The sequence below is a fragment of the Ambystoma mexicanum genome, chromosome 2q (assembly GCF_040938575.1).
Source record: "Ambystoma mexicanum isolate Mex_15411 chromosome 2q, UKY_AmexF1_1, whole genome shotgun sequence".
Taxonomy (NCBI): domain Eukaryota; kingdom Metazoa; phylum Chordata; class Amphibia; order Caudata; family Ambystomatidae; genus Ambystoma; species Ambystoma mexicanum.
The window spans coordinates 1,421,323,353-1,421,346,620 of record NC_090924.1 but is presented as its reverse complement, the minus strand read 5'-3'; positions in this window follow the sequence as shown (position 1 = coordinate 1,421,346,620).

The window sequence follows — 23,268 nt, the reverse complement described above, 5'->3', positions numbered from 1 at the left end:
ATATGGACTAATACAATTGGTTTGGCATGCTTGTGCCATGTCGGGAACATTCGGTTCAATTAGCAGCACGTAAGCCAAGACCCAGGTGCAAGTAGATAGGACATGAGGCTTCCCTACCCCCAATTAGCCCAACATCTGTCATCACCCATGCCTTCTGCCATGAAATCCTCTTTGTACTTGGCCTTACAGAGTATTCTGATCCTATGAATGCAACAGGAATGAGAGCACTCGCTATTGATTGATTGATTGATTGATTGTTTATTTGTATAGCGCTTATACATAATGTGTTTCAAAGCGCTTCAACGAGGGAGGGAACATGGGAAAAAAACAAATTACATTCTTTCAAGTCCTTGATACAATTCAGAATGTGAAATAACTATCATAATAAGTCTGATGACATTTCTAATAGTGTAAGTGCTGAAACAATTAAGGAGGGGAGGGGTAGGGAAAAGAAAATGGGAGTAAACAGGCGGTAAGATTACTATGTTTGACGACAATTGATGTAGTGCATGAGTATAACAAGGGGAAGGGGGAAAGGGGAGGCACAAAAAAATGACTATCCTTTTATGGACTGGTGACGAGCATAGATCCAGAGGGGAAAAAGGGGAGAAGACAAGGAGGGCGGGGGGGACAGACAAGCTGCTATCAAAAGGTCAAGAGACAAGTGATAAGAGTAAGTGCCAAGTGACTAAAAGGACAGAGGGAGGGGGGAAAGAGGGCAAGGTAGAGGAAGGGTGGCTGCGAAAGACAGGCAACTACGATTATTGTGCCTCGAACTCCAAGTTCAAGCCCTATTTCCAGCCTTGACTCACGTAACAAGAAGAACACGATTCTGTTCATTCTACAAGTTATTAAATGCTTATATGAATTAAGACTTGGCATCTTCTGTGATCTTTCTTGCACCTTACCATGAGAGGATTCATCCCCCGCACACGTGTTCCTCTTCAGCATAGATAGCTAACCTCGACTTCTCAGATCTTGACTTCAGGCCTGGCAGCCTCCCAGCGCAACTCCAACAACCTTTGATTCTACTCCGACACAGACTTCCATTTTCTCTTCATGATTCTTTGGCTTACTTATTTCATGATACCAATGTCCCGTTTCTATACAATGGCGGCTCCACCTGCATTCTGTTCACTACTTGTAACTCGCCTATACGATGACTTGATCTATCTTGCGTTTCAGCGTCTGTACATCCTGTATACTTCTGATTTCTGCAGTACTGTAACCTTCGTCTTTTACATGCTTATGGTTCACTTGATTCTTTACTTTGTCATTTCTTCTCTAGGATTCATACATTTGGCCTCATTCTAAGTTTTCCGGTCCGGAAACAATGCTGCCGGTAAGCTTACTGGCACCATTGATTCCGGACTGACAAACTACGGGTTTGCCTGCCGGAGCCACTGTGCCCGACAGGTCTGACCTTGCAGGGCACAGCGGTCACGGCAGGCAGAGCCATCACGGAAGCACCGGCACCTTTAACAATGATGCCGGTGCTTCCGTGCACCCACTCCCATAGAGTCCTACAGGACTCTATGGGAATGGGGAGTAACAGAATTACAGGCTGCCACCGGCCGTACTCTGAATAGCCCTGTGGCACCGGGAAGTCAGGCGCCGGTAATTTATTACAGGTCCGGCAGCAACCTGCTGGTAGCACCGACACGGTTACCGCCAGACCTGTTATGAGACCCATTGTCATCATTCAGTATTTCAGGACTTTGTGCACATTTTCTTATGACATCATCAGTCATAAGTTTCTTAGCTCTTTCTCATATTCCTTCAGGATGCTCCTCCTGCAGGTTGTCATCAACTCGAGGAAACATTTGATATGGTTGTCTCGATGAATACCGTCTTCCAAATACTTGCGGCGATATTCGTACAACAGCTGGTGTTAGACAGGGCATGGTCCTATGTCTCCAATACAGGGGAGGTAGGGGGGGTAGGATATCCTGCGGATGTGTTCTTCTGCTCCTCTACAGACGAAAAGGGTGGCAGAGTGTGATATGATTCTATATACACAGAGTAAAGGGTGGCAGAGTGTGATATGATTCTATATACTCCGGGGAAAGGGTGGCAGAGTGTGATATGATTCTATATACTCCGAGGAAAGGGTGGCAGGGGTTGAAATGATTCTGTATACACTGGGGGAAAGAGTGGCAGACGGTGATACAATATTCTATATACAGTGGGGAAAGAGTGGCATGATTCTGTATACACTGAAGAAATGGTGGCAGAGGGTGACATGGTTCTATATACACTGCGGGAAAGGGTGTCAGAGTGTGATATAATTTTATACACACTAAGGGAACGGTGGCAAACAGTGATATGATGATATATACACTGGAGGGAAAGGGTTAGCAGTATACACTGAGGAAAGGGTGGCACATGGTCATATGATTCATTATATACTGGGGAAAGGTTGGCACATGGTCATATGATTCATTATATACTGGGGAAAGGTTGGCACATGGTTTCGCGCCTAGAAACACTTGTGACAGGCGCATTATAAATGACATATCACAGTATGGTGATATGACTCTATATGAAGTGTGGCAGAGGGTGATATGTTTCTTTATACACGGAGGAAAGGGTGGCAGAGGGTGAAAAAGAGGCCCATAGTTGCAAATTGCAAATCATTCCTTTTTTGACAGACTGTTTGAGTAGTACCCAAGGGGGGAGTTATCTGATGAAATGTTATGCAAATTGTGCAAGTTAAAGACTATCTATTCAGCAACACTGGTCAAAACTATTAGCCGCACAGGGAAGTAACTCATCAAACTGGCCCACATTGGCCAAAAAAGTGGCCCACTTTGACCAAACAAACTGTCCCACACCAGCATTTTGCATTTTTGGTTCGTTTGCATTTTTGGTTCGGCATGGTAACCACCCGTGGCCTTGTCCGGCTCACACTGCAGAAATAATGCCTGTCTCTAACAGCCAATGCGCTGTTACACCGGAGTTGCTCTCTTCACACTGAAATCTGCATTTCTCATCTCATTACATGTTAACCCTTAGTGGTTACCTCATTTCCTAGTTTCTAGGCTTTAGTAATGTGACACACTGATGTTTACAGTATTTTAGACAATGCATTTTTTAAAGCAATTAGCGTTTCTAGTGCTTCAAAGCAAGTGTGTATGTGTTCGTGTGTTAATGGCATCACGTGCATTTCCCAGTAAACGTGTTTACATACCAGAGTGTCTACATTCCCAAGTGCTGCACCTGATGTAATATATCTCCTTTAAACTCGTATTCATATCCTATCACCTTTCACCTGTTGTCCTGACGTGCCCCAATCAGGCTATTGAAATGAATAGCGGCCTAAAGGGATCAGGTTCAAATCCCCGGTGGAGGGGAAGCAAAAACCAAAGGTGCCTTTCCCCTGCAGTCCTGGAGTGGTGCTCAGGAAACCCAGCAACTGCGCTCAGACAATGATTGTTTATTATTGTAAACACGTAGAAGAACTGTGTACCCTTTAGTTCCCGCTCACTTCAACCTCTGAATTCTGCAACATGATGGGTCGGAATTCTGCGAATTGAAAAGTGTATATTTTTAGCAAATCACAGTCGACGTGCAGTGCCATGCTTTGAATGTGTGTTCAGTGGGAATTGGCCAGAAGGTCTGTCACAACATGACCTCACGTCTGACTTACTTCAAAGGTTTGTCCTCCCAACGTGGCTGCCCTCATCAGTTATCATCTCACAAGTTGAGAATAAGGTTGCCGTAGTATGGACATGTTACCCATATGGTAACCCCAGCCCTAAGAGTCCCTGCCTTTAATTGCCCCATTCTCGTGTTCCGTTAAGGTCACAGTTATCTGCTGACAAAAGGCGGGGCGATTGGGGTCCGTTTAATGATTGTGAGGGTCCACCAGCTGCAAAGGCATACACCGGCGCAGTAACCACTGTGCACCCTGTGTTATCCTAATCAACCACACACTGATGTCAGTTTCCCAAACACTGGTAACAGGAAACAGCCCCTGACCCAGAGCTCTGGGGTCAGGATAAAGGTCACACTTCCGTGTCTTCTGCCCTTGATCCTAGGTCACACCAGGATGACTCTCTCCTTTTTCCGCGCGCCCCTTAAGGCCGCATGGGCCCGCCTGCCGCTCTGTGTCGCCACCTAGCCTCCATTCTTTAATGTCCATCAATAAAAGACATGCATGCTTTCCTGACACGAACAAACAGAGAAAGTATTGGCAGACCTAAGACGAAACATGTCTATGATATATTTGGTTAATCTTAATCACAGTGTCTTCTTTGATCGTGTTGTCTCTGGATAACATAGCTCAGCGGGTTAAACAATAGTTGATGTGATCTGTGAATGATCTGCAGATCGCAGGTTCCAATCCCGTCAAGGGCAGCTCTGCCTTTCATCCTTATTTTTTTCAATAAATGAGTACCGATTTCTATTGGGTAATAATACTAATGTATGTACATATGTCCAATGTAAAGCGATTTAGATTAAAGCGCTATATAGAAAACAAATTATTATTAATTTGTTTTTGTATTTAGTTTATTTATAAAGCGCAGCCATTTGCTCCCCCAAGGCCAGCGTTTCCATCCTCTGCTATTCTTATCCTTCTCTTGATGCCCTTTCCTGCCCTAGCTTCTCTCTTTTCACTTAGCCTCGGGAGAGGGGCGGAGCCAAGGGACAAGGATTGGGACACATATTCCATAATCAAGTAATTATAGTCATGTGTTTCCCTGTGAGTCTATGACTGTTGTGTGCCTGTGTCATGTGAGTGCGTGTAGGCACGTGCATCCGCTTGAGTCAGTGTGAATGATTGTGATGCGGGTGAGTCTGTATGGGCCGTGAAGGGGCAAGGTGAGCGAATTCTCCTGTTAACATTAGAACTGATGTGGGCCACGAATGAGGCAGGGTAGAGGGTAAGATGGGGAATTTGCCTATTAAAAGTGTAGCCGTTGAGGGTAGGGCTTTCTAGAAGCAGTACATAGCACCATTTACATTATTTTTCAGTGTCATGACATTATGGTAAAGCCAACAAGAAATGAGCAAAATGGGTCCTCTTTTTTGTAGGGGGCTCTGTGGATGAGGACCCAAACACAATAGCTAACACACACTTTCCACAAATAGTTACCCAGCTTTTCCACAACTAGGCCAAGAGAAAAGTCCCAGAATACATCATGCACCTAAAATGGTACAGTAGGTCAGTCAAATACATGCATCAATTTTATTGAGATACCATCATAAAAACACATTAATAAAACGTAAACAAAGGGTAAAACATACACTTCAACATTTTTATCCAATCGAAACATGTTCACTTATTGTTTCAAACATTTAATTTCGTTATCATATGTTGGATATTATTTTTCACAACAATCTTCAGTGTGGTTAGTAACATAAGTGAATAGAAAATGCCAAATACATTTTAAGGCCTTTGCCCTCACGTTTTCGTGTCTACACCAAATTGTGTTTCTAGTTTCGAACCTGGCACCAATATGATCCAATCTTTTTTATGCGTTCGATCGAAGCCGTCTTCAGGACACTTAAGATGCTTTTGCTGTATGTTTATTACATGTTTTTTCGTGTACACGTGATCATCTATATGAGAAATTCTGTCTTTGCAGTATTATCCAAATTAAGGTGTTGTTGCCATGGAGGTCACGCGGTGTAAAGCACTCGTCATAGCAGAGAATATTGCAGTGGAATAATACTTTGCAACGTTGTATGCAAAAGTGCATGGCAGGCGATTCTAATTGGTTGACAACCCAAATCCAACCTTGGACTTTCGGCTCGCTAGCAGCACTTACCTAGAAACGAAACACAGGTGCTTGGAGATACTTTGGCTTTCCCCATGTTTCCCAATTAGTCTACCCTCTCTCCTTGGCAGGCCTCATGCCAGTGTCTTCTGTTCCAAGGCTGACCTTGCAAGTCTGCACTGTCTCTGGACATTCGAGGGAGAGTAGGTACATCATTATCTCAGCTTCAGACTTAATGAATAACCCTTGTTTGCAAGCTCTTCGTCACCTGTTACACAATCATGAAATTGTCCATATCGATGGTGCATTTAGCACCATTTGATTCAATTATGCTGGATGCAGTTACTCCTCTTGGCCTTTAGAGACTTTCTCACTCTATCCCATTTTAACTCCATGCCCTTTTAATTTTACAATATTTGGCAACAGTAAATGTTCTTGTTCCTCCTAATCTTTGGGAAATATGTCCTTGCACATGGTCTGCTCATAGACTCAATTTGTGCTTTTCCTCCATCTCTCGAAATAGCATCCTTGGTTCCAAGCCAATGTACTTCTTTATTTTGCAAGGGAAAACAGCGTATTCATCATCTTGCCATGTTAAGATCCTGGTATTTTGAGGTAGCAGGGTAGACTGACATGAGCCGTCGTCCATCTTCTTCTAATGGTCATCCTAAATGTTGAATATATACCTCTCATAAACAAGCTTCTATGCATTCTTTCTAGCTTGCGTTTTAGCAATTTTACAGTTATTGACCAGTGAGTCACTTCCTTCTTACTTGTCTTTTTCTGCAATCACTGCATCATGGAGTGCATGGTTCTCCTAGTACTTCAATTACATCATCATTCTTAAGTATTATCATATAGTTTCAGCATTGGTACATGCATCTTTTTAAAGACATTCTTTCGCTATCATTAGACTTTGTTTAAACTTCATCCATGTCGCACACCATTTTATTAATGGCTGCATTCCGGCAACTCGCAAAGGACATCCTTCTTGGTAGCATTCTTCCACTGTTTCAACATGAGGGTACGTTCTGAATGGTTGTCTAGGTGCATCTATCGTCTTTCATATACTCAGCGAGGTATAGGAATATTGCAATGGTTCATACACAAGTTCCCAATTGTGGCACTTCATCTGTCATTCCAATAGGATGCAGGTGGGGCGCGGTGACTAGGGAGAATGCGTCCACCTGCTCCTCTACATTCCCCCTCTGGTCGGATTCTCAGCCAAACTCTTTACCTCCTCTTCTGCAATTCCTGCTTCATCTTCTTCAGTCATCTCGTCATATTTTCTTTTCTTTCATCAGCCGGGTGGCTCTTAATTCTTCTCTGATTGCATTGAATCCTTTTATTGTTGCATTAATCGTCTGCAACAGATCCCATCTTGTGATTTAAAGCCACTTGGAATTCACTGCACCTTGAAGTCCTGGCATGAATATAGATGTCATTATCATGGACGTCTTGCTGAGTAGTTTGCTCTTCAGGATATCTTCATAAGCCTTTATTAATTTCGATGAGGAGCAATTTTCTCTCTTCAATCGACATAGATGAGCACCCTCTTCTTTCCCTGGTGTTTGTTCATCTTCAGAAATTCCTTAATATGGAGATCACTTTGAAGAATCACTAATGCTGGAACATGTATGTGTACAATCAAGCATATCCCTCCCCAATCCTTAGGCACCTGCATGTAGGCTCTTGATCCACAAGCCCAATATCGATCCATCAGGAATTCAGTTCCTCCATTCATTCTTTGTTTTTTCCAGTGTGGAGTTTTTCTTCATTCTTAAAGCATACTGTAGCGTTCCACATTGGTAATATGTACGCTGGTCCTGCTTCATTATCGGCCCAAGTTAATAGTTTTGCATATCTGGCCCAAGATTCTAAGAATTTGTCATTCACATTTTGCATTTGGCAGATTTTTTCTTTCTTCAATAAGTGTGCAGGGCAGGATAGTAGTCCTTCTTCCCATACAGTACTTGTACCTACACACCCATACACCAGCAGCTGTGTTCTTTCCCAACATCCTTGCTCTCCTGGTTTTTCATTAATATCTGAACAGTTCATTCTTTTCATCGCGATCATTTATATCCGTTCTGCATACTGGGACGGTACTCTCGTTTCTTGCTTGTCCACCCCACCCCACTCCAGTCTCCATTCTCTTTGTCTTCACATATGAATCTTCGTATGGGAAAGTCTGTCTTGATCGCCATCTTAGAGTTGCCCATTTTCCTTGGAATTGTCCTGTGGTTGTGCATGCTGCCAGATGAACGAGGCGTTTTGCATCATGTGTGGACATTTCTCTTGCAATAAATGTTCTTGCTGTATCATGGCATACGGTATTAAGGAACAGACATAGCAAATATCTTCTGATGTTTTTTCTCCCACCTCTTTCATGTGCTGGTACAATAGGTTATTAGCTAAATTAGCTGATTTATCTAAGTATGTGTTTATACTTTCCTTATCGTCTTCAGTACTTCTCTTATGGCAAGAAAAATGTTTAGCAATGTTAGGGAATAGCGGGACATCCTTGAGCTTAATGAGAACAATAGTAGATGTCTTATTTTATTGTTCACTCTACCTATGATATGAGTGAAGGCCAATGTAGTAAAGATAGTGGCTATGATCAAAATGCCATAAAAAGTCCAAGTATTATTTTTTGTACAGTACATTTTCTTTGTGGGGCTTAATTTCTTATTTCATGGAACAATTCCCTTGTTACCACTTTATTTTGAATATTTCATTTCTTATTGTTTTTACATACATCCATAACAAGAATCTAAAATGTGTGCCAAAACAATTCTTAAAATGATGAAGCTGTTCTTTGGATCTCCGAAACATTTCACAATGTTCGTAGTTCTTTGCATTAAAGCTGGATAAGACTGGTGTATATAGGAAAAAACAGCAAGAAAGAATGTATGCACAATTGGTAACATACAAGATCAAATATTCTTTTCCTTCTTTGTTTATTTCATGAGTTCTCTATCTTAGTCTAAGAAAAGTGTTCCAATATTACTGCAGATTAATGAATCCATAAATCAACCCTAATCTAAAATGTTTCACTTTTTTTTACTCCAGGTTATTGGCCATCGAACGCATTCTTTGTTGCTCTTCTCTTGCTCCACTGTGGGTGGGTGCAGGAGAGGCCAATGTTGCTTCACCTTTATAGGGTTTGATGTCATGCAAGTGGATCCACGCCCTTCCCTTCAGTTTAACAGCAGTAGGTCATATGTCCTCCACTTCATGTGGGCCTTGAAATCGAGGGCTACTCCAGGAACGCACAAACTTGCGTACTAGCACCTGGTCTCCTATATATATACTGGCAATACCTTTAACGCATTTTCCAAATTGATAGGTTAATTGTCTTCTTCGTTTACATTTGACCCCTCAGGTTGACGCTTGATCGGTTGAGGAATAAAATAAATACTCTTAGTCATCGTATTAAAATAATCATGTATCTCACCGCCTAATGCCCATGCTGTGCTGTGGGCATCTGTATTTGCCCTTGTTGGGGGGTGAGAGGAGTTCTCATTCGACATCCTGTCACCAGCTCATGGGGTGCTAAAGGTTGATCTGAACCAGGTTGGTTTTGTAATGCATACAATGCAAGGGGTAGGCAATGCAGCCACCCCTTCTACAATGCCCTTTTAAGCTCTGGTATTCTTTCCTTCAGAAGTCCCTTTAATTCCTCACATATCCCATTGGCTTGCGGGTGTTAAGCCAAAGCAAAATTATGCTTGATGCCTGAAAGTGAGACTATATTTTCAAAAAGTTAATTCACAAAATGTTGTCCATTATCGGATCGCAAAACTTCACACACCCCCCATCTTGGAAATATCTCACAGACTAAAAGCTTTGCAGAGCATGCAGCATCAGAATGCGTGCACGGACCTCATTTGATCCATCTGGAAAAAGGAAAAACCACAAGTATCATATATCGATAACGATTACATGTTTGCAACATATCCACTCAATCTATGTGCAAATGTTGGAAGGAGCCACTGGGTCTGGAGATTACTGCTCTCACCAGTCACAGGGTGTGCCATGCTGGAGATTGCTGGCACACAAAACAGTTTTCAATGAACTGTGCCACATGTTCACTGAGGTTCGGTATGAACCAGTCTTCTGCTATAGTAGCAGCTAGATTCTCTTGAGTCACATGCACAGGATAGTGGAGCTGCTCTAATGCTACTCTCAACAATTCTAGAGGCATAACTGGCTTTCCTGTACTCTCCTGTCTCGAAATTGCCTAATATGCCTCGAAATTGCCTCAGTTGGGGATAAAGAACACCCCTGCTTTTTCCATAGCTCATTTTCTTCTTGCAATGCTTGTCCTTGTATCTCAATTAACTGTACAATGGACGTCACACTAAATCCTTCTTTAACCAACATGCATCGTTCTGCTGCTTTCTTCAAATCTTTTAACTCATCTTCATACATAGTTGAATAATGTGCAGCTCATTTCGCCTCTAAGTCTGTGTCTTAGTTCTGGCAAGAGAGTAAGTCTGTTCTTTTTGGATGTGCTGCACATTTCACAATGGCTATGGTTGCTGGAAAGCTTAAGGCTTCAATTAATTTGTCTAATAGCCCTGCATGTTGCACTGGAGTGCCGTCTGCCCAAAGGAAGCCCCTCCACTTCCAACGTGCTGAGCTAGCATGTACTCTTGATGTCACATAGGCAGAGTAAGAGGACACCGTCACTTCCTCATCCTCAAACCTTTGTAGTGCATCAATAAGAGCAGCGAGTTCTGCAGCCTGTGCTCAATAGGTTGACAGCAATCGTCTGTTAATACTTCAAAGGTTCCCTCTCGGTTCACCCTTACTACTGCCGATCCCAAATGCCTCACCCCAGTTGGTTGATTGATTTTAGTACCTACCATCAATAAAGACCACTTCCCCTCTTCCTACAGCATTCTCTCTAACATGGGGAATATCATTATAACACTCGGTATGTGTGATACAGTCATGCACATCACCCTCTTCTCTCACTGGTTCAGCTATGAACATTGCTGGCTTCACTATACTGCACCTGACAATGTTAATCGCAGGGTTTGAAACAATTACTTCATACCCCGATGTTCTTTGAGTGGTCAACGTACTTTTGGGTTAATCTAGAATTGCAATGTTACGGAACATTCCATAGCTATACTTGAAGCCTTTTCTATGGAAAATGCAGCAGCTGTCAAAAATTGTTCGCAAGGATAGTGTCCTTTCATAACTGGGTCCACTGTAATAAGCAAATGGTTTTTGACCATGTCTTAATGCCATTTTCTGTGTAAGGACTGCTGTCATGGCTTCTCCATTTGAATGGGAAAATAAGTAACATTCTTCACTGTAATTTGAAGTTCCTAATACAGGAGCTGTACTAATCACATTATTTAATTCATTAAATCCTACAGTCATGTCTTCTCTCCACACTATTTTAGTTTGAGCCACCTCTGCCTCTTTAAGCGCTTTTGAAAGTGGCTGAATATATGTACTGTAGTCAAAGACAAAGGCCCTGCAATAATTACCTAGACCTAAACATTGTTGCATTTGTCTCAACGTGTTTGGCCGTATAGTTCTCATAATGGCTTTTGCTCTTTTAGGTGTCACTCTTTTCCCTTCATGCAAGATTAACTGTCCTATGTATAATAACTCTTCTTGACAATACTGTAATTTTCCTTTGTTTACTTTGCATCCTTTTTCTGCAGGTATCGTCATAGGTTTGACAGAGTCTTCTCAACATGTTTCGTCTGTCTCACTGCACACTAAAATGCCATCCACGTATTGAATTATGGTGCTCTCGATCTCGCTATTTCCTAAATCCATCTGAATGATGGGACTCACAGTACCCCTGAGGCAAATAAGTATATTTCAGGTGCATTGGTCTATATGAAAAGAAAGTCCAATTCTGTGAGTCTTTGTGTAGGGGAATTGGGAAAAATGCACTTATCAAATCGACAACAGTAAAATGCCTGGCTATTGACAGGTTTTGGAACTAAAGGAAACTCTGCTTCGACTATATGGTTTAGAGGGCAAAGGCCCTTGATAAATCTCCACAACCCCCCTTAATTTTTGACAGGGTTCACAATCGTGTTGCATGGAAAATCTGATGGTACCAGAATACCTTGTTTCATTAGGGCGAATAAAGTTTAGAATATCCCCTCATCTGCTTCTCTAGACATCGGTACTGTTTTGCATGTGGCAAAATAGCTCCTGGTTTAAGCTTAATTTTCACTACTCCTTTCAATAAACCCACGCCATATGACTTGTGGTCCATAAGATACTTGCCACCTTTTCCATCTTTACCTGAAAAAATTAGGGCTTTGTTTTAACAAACGCTATTCTCTGTGGTACCTCCGTGCTCTCAACTTTAATCCAATAAGTGAGACTTAAAAAGAATGCTCATTCGTCATCTGAGTAATCATCCATAAATAGTTCCTCATCTGTCAAGTCTGTCAGTCTATTTTCTTCATTGAGGGCTATCACTGTTCTCGTCCGTTGGATGAAGCATCAGCCTTTCTTCTCTTACCACTGCTGCTTCTAATTTCAGAGGAATAACTTGCCCTTCCTCATCCTCCATGGGACTTTCTGGCCTGAACAAAAATGTATCTGGCATCCTTATTATTTTACCTGTCAATTTGGGTAACCATGATAATAAATCGTTCACTTCGTACAAGAACACTTCCTCATCTAGAGGGACTCCCCTTAAGGCTTTCTTTCCTGCAAAGGCTAATATAAATTCCCTCACATTTATATAATGTATCCCCGGGGTTGAACACACAATACCTTCGTCAGTAAGAGATATCGTCATGTTAAGTTTTGCCATTGAATCATGTCCTAGTATGTTCACTGGTATCTGTTTAGAGTATAGTAATGGCATGGACATATTGTGTTCCTGTATAGAAATGGGTAATTCGTCTGTAAATGGAACTAATCTCGTCAACCCAGTAAATCCCTGAGCATTCCTGGCAATGACTGATATTGGATTTTTTCCCTCATGGACACAGGAACAAGTCGCTCCAGTAGCTACAAGAAATAAGAATGTCTTGCCTCTTTTCGTCAACTTGACCTTTGGTTCCTCTTGGGGTCTGGTGTTACAGATAGTACTGAACACATCAGGTCGTCCTGTGGGCTATCCTATTTTGGGTATAAATTCATCCCTGTGTCTATGAAAGGATTCCCTCCCACCATAGTCACACTCCCTAATTTGGGTTTTGCTATTTCTGTAGCTCCCGTGTCTTTCTGCCATTGTGATGCGCCTGTCTGTTACATTCGGATACATTTTATTTGTTGAGCGGGAACCTGTTGTATTTGCGTAGGTGCTTGCTGTTGCTGCGCCTGTAATAGTTGTGTCTGTATTAGTGCATAGTGGATTTGATGCAGTTGTGACAATTGTGTCTTTATTGGAAGTTCCTGAAAATGCTGTGGTTGTGCCTCATATGCCTGATTCTGTATGTGATCTTGAGCATGATAACCTTGTGAATCTGTATTATATTGTGGAGCATATTCTGTCCCCCCTCTTGGAGATTGGCAATTTTGTTGTTGCATGCCTCCTCTACTTCTCCATATTCTAGCCACATGTCCTATTTTCCCACAATTCCAACATGTCAAGGACTGTCCGCCATTAAATCCTCCCCTACCTTGAGTGTTTTGAAACCCTCCTCATCCTCCTCCTCGAGGCCCATTACCTCTGCCTCTTGGCATATTATTATGCCCATTCTGATCTTGGGCATTGGCTATATTATTTTGCTGTGGGACCTGCACTAATTGCACTGTGTTTCCCTGATTACTTGTCAGCACTGCTCCCTCCATGGGGAACTATGGTAATTTTGCTGCACCAACTTCCCCTCTTCTTGCTTTCTAACCTTAGATTTCTTCTTGTCTTTCTCGTTTAGCATTCTGCAATAACGCATGAATGCCAATGATATCTATGGCCATGGTTTTGCTTCCATTCCCACCTGTTTCTTTAACTGCATCTGTACTGGTTCCGGAAGTCCCTGACATAATATGTGGTAAAATAACACAACCATTTTATCCCACAGATCATGCATCCCCGCACTCCATCTACCCTGAATATCCCAAATAAAATCAATGGGGTCTTTATCCTCTCTCTTCTTCCTAGTCATGATCACCCCAATATCTGATGTATCTGGATATTGTACTGTAAGCGCTCACCATGGGTCTGCTCTACAGTTATTAAATGGCACCCCATCGTGCAATGTGTTTTGCGCAGTTACTTTTGGATACTGTCCTCTTTTCCAAATGTCATCAGATCTTTCCCCTAGGATAGCAGATAATAGGCCTTCTATATCACCTGTAGCTAACATCATTCCTGACGTCCTTTTCTCCAATTCCTTAATCCATTTTCCTGCACCAGAGGTCAAACTCGGCAGAGTGCATTTTATATTATCCTTATCCACCTGGGGCTATGGTATATATTGTGGTAACCCCCTCCTTTCTCTAATAGCAGGAAATGTGAAAACCCTGATCCTTTGCCATATCTACCGACACTCCTTGTCTTCCAGGAAGCATTATCATCACCCCGCTTGTTTTCTCCCTGGCAATGTTTACATGAGGCGGGGACGCATCCCCTGTACTATGCGATCGTACTTGTGGTTGTTCAGTGTATGGTAAGGGTTCTGGTGCTTTACTTATAGGGCCCTCTAGATCTGCTCATTTTACCCTTTATCTATGCTTGATTCTCTTGAAAATCTATATGCACCTTCTTTAGGCATCTTTTTATTTTGTTTCCTTTTCTTGTCTTACATCATTATGCCCCAACTCGTATGACTATTGTCCTCTTGCGCATCCTCAAGATCTAGCCCACTTTGGGATATAGTTCTATGATTGTTTACTCTACGTCATCTGCTCATTGTTTGCCCTCTTGATTTCTATACCCTGCTTTATCCCTCATGTGTTTGTATAATATCCCAATTCTTGTTCCTATGGTCTCTGTATCTTCTTCTCTCCATGTTGACATATCTAATGGTCCTCGTCACCCTCCCACCCTCCACGTAACGGTTGTGACTCTCTCTCTTCTTCGGTTCGCTCTTGTGTTTCTATGGGTATCATGCGTCTACGTTATAAATATTAAATCTCATCATCTTTAAATCCCCTACTTCAATTATTTTCTTCCTCCCTTCTCCTTATTTCCCTTAGTTCCTCTTCCTCTCGCCTTCTTTGTAACCTACGTGCTTTCAGTCTTTGGGCTTCTATTCTTGTTTCTCTTCTACCCTCTGCTTCTCCCTTTTTGCCTAATATTTTCTGAAATGTTCCCATCGCTTACATTCCTTGTATCTTTCTTGTTTAAATAGCCTCTCTTCACCTTTCTCTTTCTTGTCTTGCTCTTCCCTTTTCTCTCTTTCTCGAACTCCACCAATACCGTTGTGATCTAGTTTGTCCTCCCATCCATTTGTTGTGTACTATTGTCGTACCCTCAGCTATATCTGTTATTCTTCTTTGTTTCTCTACCCCTTCTTCTATCTCTATCTGTTTTTTCTGTCTATCCTTTTTCTCATCACGCTGTTTACATTCATTGTGTGTCTATATTTATTTGCGTTCTCTACAGTTGCTCTCTTCCTCTGTCTCTTCACTAGTCTAGGCAGGGGGTTCATAGTGTGGGTGAACATACCCTGCTGCTGCTTTCAGTTCTTTTAGATGGTAAAATCCCTTCTCTTTATCATCTAAGTCTTGTTTCTCGGGATAAGAAAGAGGAGGTGAAGGCAGTAAGTCTCCCCCTGTATGCTAACTAAGCATCCACTCGCTATAGACTGGGTCTTCTTTCTCATTATAATACATTTTCCAACGCTTAGTACTGCCAATCTTTTTCTAGCTTCTTTCCCTTATGCGTGTCATGTAAATATGTTGTTAGGTTTCGTAATACCATATTTGACAACGAGACTCCTGGAGGCCAGGGCATAAATGTCTTATTGGTCGTGCCCTTAAGCCATTCGGAATGGTACTGTGTAATCTTGGCTGTATATCTTTGCAGTGTCCAGCAAAGATGTGTGAGTGGTGTTTCTTCCACTAAGACAAGCCAATTCAGACTGTCAATACTTACTCAAATCTTTTCTCTTACTTCCAAATTAATTGAAAATATTGTTTCAATATATTTGAGTAGGCACCATCAATCGCCACTCGTATTCCAGGAGATCAGGATATTTTCCCTACCTTTGTTTATTATTTTTGGGAAACAAAATGTATTCGACAATATTTTTCTAGCTCCTTCATTTACACTTTCTGGTAATAATTTTTATATGGTTCTTGGTTTTTTAATATCTTCAAACTGTCTTTTTTACTTCTATTTAGGTTTTGTCTAATTCTAGCTTTTTGATCGATGTCGATCCTTTGTCAAAAAGTGTAATGAAAGAAATTGTTATTTATTTTTTTATTTGCGCTATTCTTTCTTTGCTTTTTGTTATTTGTTTTAAACATGTTATCTTTCGTAAAATCATATTATACACTTTACATTTGTGCACTGCCAATATATATATATTCCCCTTTACGTACGTCTTTCCCCACTGCCATAGTGGACGTATTCTCTCTTTTTATTACCCCCTTTGAGAGTTTGATACACGCTCTTCTAATATGCTCTCCCCTTAGGAATCTTTAATGCTCCAATATGGAACTATAGCGTGTACACTTTCCGTCTCTCTTCCTTTTATAATCCCCAACAATCCAGTTACTCTTTATGTCCCTTTTATTTACAACATAACACAATTACAATCCCTCCCCCCCTGATGTTTTTACCAACTGCGATGGTCTACTTACGTCTGGTACTCAGCTCGAGTCCCCCAGAATCAACTCTCCCACAATCAACACTTCACCTTTCAGAAGCTGGGCATCTGCAGGGACCGAACAGGAATGTCTTCAAAGTTGGACCTGCGACTATATGTTGATCATGTGACACTGTTGTGCACTGCTCACCGCAGGAGACTTCGTGCTCATCTGGCTTATGGCGGGAGTCGTTGAGCGCCCGGGAATCTAGGTTTGGGTTCTAGGTTGTTTAGACCTGAACCATCCGCACTGTTACCTAATATGCACTAGCACCTTGAAGCATATGTGTTCTAGATGGAATTACCAATAAAATATCTCAGACAAAATAACCGGACAAACTCAAAGGAGATGTTAAAATACTGCTTTAATATCAAAGACGTAAAGCAGGGCGAATAAACACTCATCAAGTCGATTCATGTAGGATCACAATGTCTTTTTCGATTAAACTCAGCTTATATAATGCTAGATACGTCATCTATGATGTCATCCTACATGGCAAGCAGCAAAAATCTATCGAGGGGTGGGATTGGATTAAGGGAACATGTCTACATATAGAAAATATGCGTGTTAGTCCCTCGTTGGTGGTCTCTTGTCTGTGAGACACACCCTGAGCTACTTCTATACAAGTGGTGCAAGGTACTCGTCATGGCAGAGAATATGGCAGCTGAATAATACTTTGCAACATTGCATGTAAAAGTGCATAGCAGGCTTTTCCAATTGATTGGCAACCCAAATCCAACCTTGGGCATTCGGCTTGCTAGCAGCAAGCCGTACATAGAAATGAAACCCAGGTGCTTGGATATACATCAGCTTTCCCCTTGTTTCCCAATTAGTCTACCCTCTCTCATCGGTAGGCCTCATGCCAGTGTCTTCTGTTTGTAGGCTGACTTTGCCATTCTGCACTGTCTCAGACATTCGCGGGAGTGTAGGTACATCATTATTTTAGCTTCAGACTTAATGCAAAGCCTTTGTTTGCGAGCTCTTCATCACATGTTACAAGACCATGAAATTGTCCATATCGACGGTGCATTTAACACCATTTAATTTAATTATGCTGGGTGCAGTTGCTCCTCTTGGCCTTTAGAGACTTACTCACTCTATCCCATATTAACTCCATGCCCTTTTAATTGTCCAATATTTCGCATCAGTAAATGTTCTTGTTCCTCCGAATCTTTGGGAAATATGTCTTTACACATAGTCTGCTCATAGACCCCCTTGGTGCATTTTCTCCATCTCTTGAAATAGTATCCTTGGTTCGAAGCCAATGTACTCCTTGATTTTGCAAGGGAGAACAGCTTCTTCATCATCTTTCCACGTTAAGATACTGGGCTTGTATTTTGAAGTAGCTGGGTTGATTGACATGAGCCGTTGTTCATCTTTTTCTCATGGTCATGCTAAATGTTGAATATAAACCTCTCATAAGCATGCTTCTATATATTCTTTCGACCTTACGTTTCAGCGTATTTACAGTTATTGGCCAGTGAGTCACTTCCTTCTTCTTTGTGTTTGTAAGTACTACATCATGGAGAACATGTTTCTCTTAGTGCTTGAGTTACATCGTCATTCAAAGGTATTTTCATATCGTTTCCGCATTGGTTCATATATCTTCTTTAGGACATTCTTTTGCTGTCATAAGACTTTGTGTAACATACATCCATGTCGTGCACCATTTTATTCATGGCTGCATTCCGGCAACTCAGCAACAGACATCCTTCTTGGTAGCATTCTTATACTGTTTCAAATTGAGGGTACTTTCTAAACAGTTGTCTAAGTGCACATTGTCTTTCATATACTTAGCGAGGTATAGGAATATTGCAGAGGTTCATACAGAAGTTCCCAATTGTGGCTCTTCGTCTGTTATTCCAATAGGACGGAGGTGAGGGGTTGGTGACTAGGAAGAATGCGTCTACCTGCTCCTCTACAACTTCCTATGATATCATCAGGATGTCAAAAGGCATATCCTGTCCCTTCCGTTCCCCTTATACCTTCGGTCGAGTGATACTGGTAGTGCTACTTTACAGAGCTCATTGACTGATAATGGCATACCCCTGCACTAACGTGAGCGGGGGTTTAGATTCTATTAAGAGACGTGGAGGTGAGTATTATGCATTAAACGCCTTTACTGACAGCAAAGCTTTGAAAATGTTTCCAAACACCAAAAAAATTTAAAACAATTCACCAACAATTCACCAACCATGAGAAAAAACAAGAAAAGACCCCAATCCACGATGGAAGTCCTTGCATGACAGCCAATCAGGGTCTTTCCCCCCAATATAAAGTTCAATGCAGCTAGTCCATCGTCCTCTTCTGAAGCTGCAAGAGGAGAGCAGAAAAGGAAACAGCACTCCAAACCAGAAGCGCCAGCCATCTGGAAATGGAGCTTCACCAGAACCTTCGATCCACTTGCCACGTCCTCTGAGATGCCACTCCAAACTTGTCCTGAAACGACCACTGGGGAAGAGAACAAAGCATCAATATGAGGGATGGAGGGATAATACTTGCCGCTGTGTCTCTTAATAGAATCTAAGTCCTCACACTTCTTAGCACAGGGTTTTAGCCATTCATTGAGAAGACTTGGGGCTTCCTTTTATGCAAGTTCAAAGCTCTTGGAACACCACATTAGCTACATGCTGAACTTTCCTATGATAAAAAGACTTTAACGAAGACTCTTTAGACCAGGGGTGCACAACTGATTTTGACAGAGGGCCGAAAGTACCTTACATGAGGGCTATAGTGGGCCGAAAAGTAAATGTGGGCGGGGCTGTAGGCGGGCGTGGCAGGAGGCTTTTTAAACCCCCAAGTTGTACTAAACACATGGAAAAATAATGTTTTTGAGGGGTAACGATTTTTATTTGCATTTCAAACTTATATTTTGTACTACACATTTTCCATTGTTATAATTTCTTTCTATTTAGTTATTGTATCTCGCCTGTTTAATTAACTTATATACATTTTATTGACCCTAGATTGGACATGCCGTTATTTTGGACTGCTACAGTTTGCTCTTTGGGTTGCCCAAGAGGAGTATGGCCTTCGTTGAGTCAGGTTTCCTCAAAAAGCCAAAGGTGAACATCTCCTAACTGTGCCTGTTTTAGCTTTATTATTGGGTTCACTCTTGGAGTGCAACACTATGCCCCATGGCCCCCTCACCCCCAACCAAACACTATGCCCCAGGGCCCCCTTACCCCCAACCAAACACTATGCCCCATGGCCCCCTCACCCCAACCAAACACTATGCCCCATGTCACGCACCCCAAACCAAACACTATGCCCCATGGCCCCCTCACCCCCAACCAAACACTATGCCCCAGGGCCCCCTTACCCCCAACCAAACACTATGCCCCATTGCCCCCTCACCCCAACCAAACACTATGCCCCATGTCACTCACCCCAAACCAAACACTATGCCCCATGTCCCCCACCCCAACCAAACACTATGCCCCACGTCACTCACCCCCAACCAAACACTATGCCCCATGTCCCCCTCACCCCCAACCAAACACTATGCCCCATGTCCCCCTCACCCCCAACCAAACACTATGCCCCATGTCCCCCTCACCCCCAACCAAACACTATGCCCCATGTCCCCCTCACCCCCAACCAAACACTATGCCCCATGTCCCTCACCCCCAACCAAACACTATGCCCCATGGCCCCCTCACCCCCCAACCAAACACTATGCCCCATGTCCCTCACCCCCAACCAAACACTATACCCCATGGCCCCCTCACCCCCAACCAAACACTACGCCCCATGGCCTCCTCACCCCCAACCAAACCCCCCACCCCATGGCCTCCTCACCCCCAACCAAACCCCCCACCCCATGGCCCCCTCACCCCCAACCAAACCCCCCACCCCATGGCCCCCTCACCCCCAACCAAACCCCCACCCCCCAAATCAGCACAGACAAACCAGCACCAATACAGACCCAAACCCCCACCCCCCAACTCTGCACACACACAAACATGCACCCATAAAGACCCAAACCCCCCGCCCCCCAACTCCAAACCCCCACCCCCCAACTCAGCACACACACTCTCAAGCATGCACCCATACAGACCCGAACCCCCCACCCCCCAACTCAGCACACACACAAACATGCACCCATACAGACCCGAACCCCCCAAATCAGCACACTCTCAAACAAGCACCCATACAGACCCGAACCCCCACCACCCAACTCAGCACACACACAAACATGCACCCATACAGACCCGAACCCCCCACTCCCCCAACTCCAAACCCTCCACCCCCCAACTCAGCACACACACTCTCAAGCATGCACTCATACAGACCCGAACCCCCCAACTCAGCACACACACAAACATGCACCCATACAGACCCGAACCCCCCACCCCCTCAAATCAGCACACTCTCAAACATGCACCCATACAGACCCAAACCCCCACCCCCCAACTCAGCACACACACAAACATGCACCCATAAAGACCCGAACCCCCCAACTCCAAACCCCCACCCCCCAACTCAGCACACACTCTCAAGCATGCACCCATACAGACCCGAACCCCACCCCCCAACTCAGCACACAAAATACATTCAAATACAAACATTCATACACATCCGACACACCTCCCACCCCCGCATCTCAACATACACACAAAATACATTCAAATACAAACATCCAACACCCCCCCACCCCCGCATCTCAACATACACACAAAATACATTCAAATACAAACATCCGACACCCCCCCACCCCTGCATCTCAACATACACACAAAATACATTCAAATACAAACATTCATATACATCCGACATCCCCCAAACCCCCACCCCCGCATCTCAACATACACTCAAAATACATTCAAATACAAACATCCGACACCCCCCCACCCCTGCATCTCAACATACACACAAAATACATTCAAATACAAACATTCATACACATCCGACACACCTCCCCCACCCCTGCATCTCAACATACACACAAAATGCATTCAAATACAAACATCCAACACCCCCCCACCCCTGCATCTCAACATACACACAAAATACATTCAAATACAAACATTCATACACATCCGACACCCCCCACCCCTGCATCTCACATACACACAAAATACATTCAAATACAAACATTCATACACATCCGACACACCCCCCACCCCCGCATCTCAACATACACACAAAATACATTCAAATACAAACATTCATACACATCCGACACCCCCCACCCCCACATCTCAACATACACACATAATACATTCAAATACAAACATTCATACACATCCGACCCCCCCCGCCCCCGCATCTCAACATACACTCAAAATACATTCAAACACAAACATTCATACACATCCGACACTCCCCCCACCCCCGCATCTCAACATACACACAAAATACATTAAAATACAAACATTCATACACATCCGACACACCCGCCCACCCCATGATCTCAACATACACACAAAAACATAAAGCAAAACAAACCCGACACACAAACGCAAACAGACCACTTACCGGAGACGTGCTGGAAGGCAGGTAAGCGGCAGGTAAGCGGCAGGTAAGCTGGAACGCTGGAATCGTACTACGGCTGGCGTGGTCCAAGGCTGAAATGCCTTCCGGCATCAAGCCTTATGGACCACGCCAGCCGTAGTGCTGGCCCTCCATTGGTGCAGCACACATGCATTACGTGGCTCGTAGGAGCGACGTGGTGCGTGTGTGCTGAGCCAATGAGGGCCAGTGTTTTGTCCGGCCCGGAAGACAACAAAGACTTTCCTAGTGAGCCGCCCTCCATTAGGAAAGTCTTTGTGCCTCGCGGGCCAGACAAAAGAGCATGGCGGGCCGCAACTGGCCCGCGGGCCGTATGTTGTGCACCCATGCTTTAGACCAATCAGCTGCACGGACGATGTCCTCCAACCTTCCACCTAACCACGCTGACTTGAGGCCATGGCCCCTAGTGGAATGAGCCCCAAAGATGGGCATATCTATCCCAGCCTCCCTCATAACCCAATGAGCCAAGGTGGCTGAGGAAAATGAAGCAAAGGTCTTTCTGAAGGAAATGATCAACTGAGAGGTGATTGGAGCCTGCAACTCACTAGTGACTTTGATATAACTTTTCAAACGTTGGACCACACATAATTCCTGATCCTTCAGAAACAAAGGCTAAAAAACCGAGGTAGACAAACACTTTGCCCTACGTGTAATAAAGAAGGATGCCCTCTCAGGCGAATACACTTTATTATCCCCGTCCGATGATTTGACATCAGAAACACTTTTAATAGAAATAAGACATAACAGCATACTTACCTTTCCAGACAACTGTTGAGGCGAAAGATTGACATTTGATGGCCATAATGGAAACTAGCGGTAGACTGCATTAACATCCTAAATACAGAATACTTAGCCTTAGGAGAGACCTTAATCCTGATGGACTGCAAGGCTCTCTGTATCAGGAAATGCCGACCCACTAGCTCCCCTTTGACTAAAATATGGCCCGACGAAATGACCAAATGGAAATTGTTGATTGTTCATTACGCTTTTGCCTCCTTAAACATGGAGACCAGGACATTAATTGTTTCTACCGGAGCGGAAGAAATGGGATTGAAAGCCCTTTCCACGTACCAGCCCAACCAGTGTAGGAAACAACAGTGGATCTAGACCATGAGTCTCACATAACCTGATAAGTGTCTCCCAAATGGCCTGGGAATGCCCAGGACTCGCAGAAATTGTCCACACCATGTGGGGCTGCTGTCCCTGCAGAACCAACTCATGACAACTGCCCTCTTGTTCTGTGATTATCAGAGGGAATGTCTACTGAGAGCTCCAA